The following is a 5,083-nucleotide window of genomic DNA, read 5'->3' as shown; positions in this document are numbered from 1 at the left end:
GTTGGTGGTTTTTGCTTGAAATGCTAAGAAATCAGGGTTCTTGGTTTGACATCCCTAGATCTATATGTGATGCTTCGTATTTGGTTTATATCTCATGTTTTGTGTAGATCTTGTACATGCTGATGCCTATTTTGTTGTACAAACTGAGCAAAGTGCCTAGAGGTCAATGATGTGGATTGTGTAACAGTATATGCTGGAGGAGCACCCTTTGGTGTGGCAGCCGCATCTTTCATAGTTCATTTTGTCTGATTTTTGCTTGCTAAGCAGTACACACCCATGTTGCATGCTCCCTTTCTAATGTTGCCTCCATCCTGTTGGTAGAAATGGCATTTGAAGCTAGGCGAAGGGTTGCCACTGCTGTGGTTGTTGCAGTGGCTGCTTGGTTTTTCATGTGGTTTAGGAGGAGAGTTGAAGATTTGTGCTCAGTCACCTATGGTCCCTTGGCTGAGAGGGACAAACAGAGGATGAACAACCTTAGATACATCTATGAATCTAATGATGTGCACTGTGTCAACCTTCTTAGAATGAGGAGGGCCCCTTTTTTCCAACTTTGTAACCTTTTCTATAGTAGAGAGCTTGTCATTGACAGCATACATGCATCTGTTGAAGAACAAGTAGCCATGTTCTTACATGTTGTTGGTCACAATGAGGTTTAGAGTGGTTGACCTTACTTTCAGGAGGTCCATAGAGACAATTAGTAGGTTCTTCCAGAAGGTGTCATATGCGGTAGGAGAGCTGAGGAATGAATTGATTGCCCCTCCTGCTACCAATGTCTATCCTAGGATCCTTGGGAGCAGAAGGTGGTACCCCTATTTCAAGGTTGGTATCCATAACTTGTCATACATAGGTCTCATGCATATCAGTTTGGTGTCAACGTTCACTTGCACTTATGTTTTTTTCAATTAGGACTGCATAGGAGCAATTGATGGTACTCATGCATTAGCTAGAGTGCCTGTGAAGATGCAAGTTGCCTTTAGAGGCAGGAAGCACACCATCACACAAAATGTGTTGGCAGCCGTGGACTTTGACCTCAGATTCATCTATGTGCTTGCTGGTTGGGAGGGATCTGCACATGATGCTCTTATCTTGTTTGATGCTCTTGAAAGAGATGATGGCCTTAGAGTGCCACCAGGTATCATCCAAACCAAAAAACCTTTGACACTTTGCTTAATCCTAAATGAAACTACTAAAACATATTCCTATCTGCTAATTTTTAGGCAAATTCTATCTTGTCGATGCTGGCTATGCAGTGAGGCCTGGTTTCTTGCCACCATTTCATGCCACAAGGTACCATTTGAGGGAGTTTGGTTCAAACCGACCTCAAAATCAAAGAGAGCTTTTTAATCTAAGGCATTCATCTCTTAGAGTAACAGTTGAGAGGACTTTTGGGGCTCTAAAGAATAGATTCAAGATATTGGACAACAAACCTTTCCACCCATACAAGACCCAAGTTAAGCTTGTTCTTGCCTGTTGTATTCTTCACAATTGGATCCTCAGGCATGGGCAGGATGAGCATGTGTCTGCTGAATCCACATGGGCACCTAACATCAATGACAATGCCTCACATCTAGATCATGTCCCTGACAATGGTACCTAGGTACAACAGAGGGAGGCATGGGCTGCACAGATGTGGCAAAATAGGGGGAATTCTAGGGTGTAGTGGCATGGTGTGTGTACTGTTTAGTAGCATTGGAGAAACTTGTATTTTAACTAAGACCTATGGCACTTTGCAATGATGTAGTACCTATTCCTTTTCTGCCTATTTGATCTGTTGAACTTGTATTTCATACCATGCAATTTATTTTCCTTATGTACTGGTTGTTCAATGTTATGGTGGTTGTGGATAGGAAATGGACAATATGCCTGACCAGGTTGTTAACATTGGTGGTGAGGACAATGTGGTGGAACATAATGCGGTAGTTGCTGCTGATGATGGCAACCAAGCAGCCCCTCAGCCCAATGGCCCTATGAACTGGAGTCCTGTCCAGTCTGGGTTCATGCTTAGGAGGTTCCATGATTTGGTTGGGCAGGGGGTCAAAACTGAGAAAGGGTTCAAGGAGGTACATGTTAGGCAGGTTGCACGCATGGTCTCTAAGTTTGCTAGGGTTAATGTGACCACCCAGCAGATTTACAATCACCTGAGAAAGTGGAGGCAAAGGTGGGTTAAGGTTGTTAGGCTCAAGGATTTGAGTGGTGCTCTGTGGGATGAGGACCACCACATGATAGTACTTGATGATGAACACCTGCTTGGCCACACCAAGGTTAGAAACTATTTGGATAACACCTTAGCTATCCCTTTTCTTTTCTTTTGCTCCCCTATGTCTAATAGTTACATATGTTTCACTAACTAGGACCATCCTGCTGATGCTAAGTTCTTGAACACACCAATAGAGAACTATGTTTAGATGGATGCCATCTTTGGTGGTAACCAGGCAACAGGCAGGTATGCAATGGGCTCAAACGAGCCTCTAGGTACTCCAACCGACATTGGCCAAGGTGATATTGATACCGTTGAGGACAACACTGACTTAGGTGGCACAGAGGCTGATTCTAGAAAGGGGACTCCTTTTGGTATGGAAGGCTCTAAGGGTTCTGATGCCAAGAGCCAGGATGAAAGGGGTGGCAAGATAAGGAAGCTTGCCCCAGAGGAAATAGACCTCATGAATGGAATGATCAAGGCTGTGGAGTCTGTAGGAGATGCCCTGAAGACTCCACGGCACAATGAGGTGCATCATGATCTTTATGGCTGTGTTATGGACTGCCCTGGTACTCACAGGAGGCACTCATGTTTGCCCTGGTTTACCTGCTGAAGAACAAGGCTGAGGGACTTTGCTTTGTTCAGATGACAGAGGCTCATAGGATCCTATGGCTTAGGACCTACCTGAGCACAACCTACTTTGCTTAGATGCATACTAGCTAGCCTCTCCACTTTTGCATATAGCCATGCTAACTGTCTTATGCTGTAGGACATATTTTGATGTGTAGCACTTACCTCAACTGATGCTACAAAGAACCATTTGCCACCTAACCAAGGCTGCACCTATTCTGGAATAGCATAGGAGCCATGGCGATGGATGTGAGGCTTTGTTGATCTGTGTGGTGTAGACATTAACAAAGGGTGATGGATTGTCACTTAGTTGATCTGAGCCCTATGCTATTCTTGTGTTTTCTCATGTCTTTCATCAAACCGTGGGATACGTCCATTCCCAAGCAACTGTTGTAGGCATGCCTACCGGATGGCTGGGATGGACGTGTCCCATGCTTCCATGGGAGTTATGAACTTGCCTTAGCAATTTGTGTTCTTATTTGCCACCTGGGATGATTGCAATTTACATTAGCTGAGGCCTACATTTTTTTGTGCTTCTAATGTCAACCATTTTTTGACTGAGGCTGATACAATTGTGAGATCCTTTTCATGCCTATGAAGATAACATTGCTAGTTTGAGTAATGGATTAAGCACATTGTTGACCTTGGACTTGTGAGGTACTAGAGCATTGTTTCTTCTATCTTCTGCTTCTGATTCTCATGGCTGTAATCAAACCATGTGAGACATCCATGCCCACAGCTGGACAATTCTGATGATCTGATGGCTAGGCTGGATGCCTCACATGGTTTCATGACTGTCATGATCTTGGTTTTCTACTATCTGTTTGAGGTTTGCTGCTGTCTATGTTTCTTAAGCTCCAAGTTCAAGGTCAAATGAAAAGGCAATTAAATCTGAGGCAAATCGATTGAACTACCGCTCATCTTATCAATATCTTATACTTGCTTTTATGTGTTTTTAAGGGGCAAATGGCTTGGTATGTTGTGTATCATGAAAGAGTTCCTAGGGTATATGCAACCTGGGTTAGATGCAATGCCTAGGTAACTGGTTTTAAAAAAAACAGCTACAAGAGCTTCCCTAACAAAGAAGAGGCAGAAGCATCATACTTAGAGTTCATGGGTTGTGAAGATGATAAAGTTTTTGTCAATCCTCCACCAAAGGTGCTTAGGAACAAACTTGTGTTATTTGTTGTGGCTGTGGGGCAGTGTTTTCTATTGTTGGTGCTCATGTGGTTCGTTCTTGCTCGTTGCTACAAATGTCTGTGATGCTCAAAATGCCATGTCTTGGTATGTTGCCTATCGGGGAAAGGAGCCTGGGGTCTATGCCCTAAAATGCCTCCTTGCAGTGCTTCGGGCAACCAATCAAGCCCTATGTTGTTTCTAGTTCCATGACAGAATGAGGTGACTGTAGCTTTGATATTCTTGTCGAGCCTATGATGATAACTAAACCGCCATGTGTACTGGATTACAAATACCTGATGACCTTGAGCTTGTGAGGCACTGGAACTCTGGTCTTATTCTATTTGGTTTTCATGTTTGTTTGTTACCATTGCTGTGTGTTGTCTTCTGTGTTTTCCAAGTTCAAGGTCAACCGATGAAGAACTGTTATCTGAGGTCAATATGCTAACCACTGTCTATTCATACATGGGTGGCTTTCCCTCTGTTATCTGAGCTCATCTTTTAAATTGTTAAATGTGGGAAGAACTGCCTCTTACCATTGCTGTTGTATTATTTTGTAATATCTCTTATGCTCCAAGGTCATAGTTGATGATGATACAAATTGATCTGAGGCAATGTTTGTGTTCACATGCTTGTTCTGATAAAAATGGTGGTAACCTCACCAAAGTGATACATGGGTGCTCACACCTTGTGCAATGCGCCAAACCAAACACAACTAGCAATACCAGCTCATTCCTCAAATTGGTGTAAGCTGGCAACCAAATAAACTGACTGTCCTTCAGTACCAATCCCAAAATTGCAACCAAACACACCTAGATGAATGGTTTCAACCTGCATCACGCCACCCAGGACCAGTCCTCCATCCCGGATACCCTACCCCGAAGCAACCAATCACGCCCTTAGAACTTGTAGAGAAAACTAGTAGATCAGGTGCAAAGCTAGAATTTCAATTCAAATACAAGTAAAAGCAACACAAGCACAACAAATGAAGGATGACACAAGATATACCCCATGGTTCAGTTCGTCACCTAGGCTTAACTACATCCATGTTGTTGAGGGAGCCACAAAGGCTTGGAGTCT

The 5,083-nt window shown here is 43.4% G+C and overlaps 1 pseudogene; it reads left to right on the top strand.

The window, feature by feature from the left end:
• Positions 1-323: 323 nt before the first annotated feature.
• On the top strand, positions 324-1,660 carry LOC136515566 (protein ALP1-like; annotated as a pseudogene).
• The last annotated feature ends 3,423 nt before the right edge of the window (positions 1,661-5,083 follow it).

This window comes from Miscanthus floridulus, chromosome 17 (assembly GCF_019320115.1).
Source record: "Miscanthus floridulus cultivar M001 chromosome 17, ASM1932011v1, whole genome shotgun sequence".
Taxonomy (NCBI): Eukaryota; Viridiplantae; Streptophyta; class Magnoliopsida; order Poales; family Poaceae; genus Miscanthus; species Miscanthus floridulus.
The sequence above is the reverse complement of the archived record's forward strand: the minus strand, read 5'-3'. Positions and strand labels throughout refer to the sequence as shown.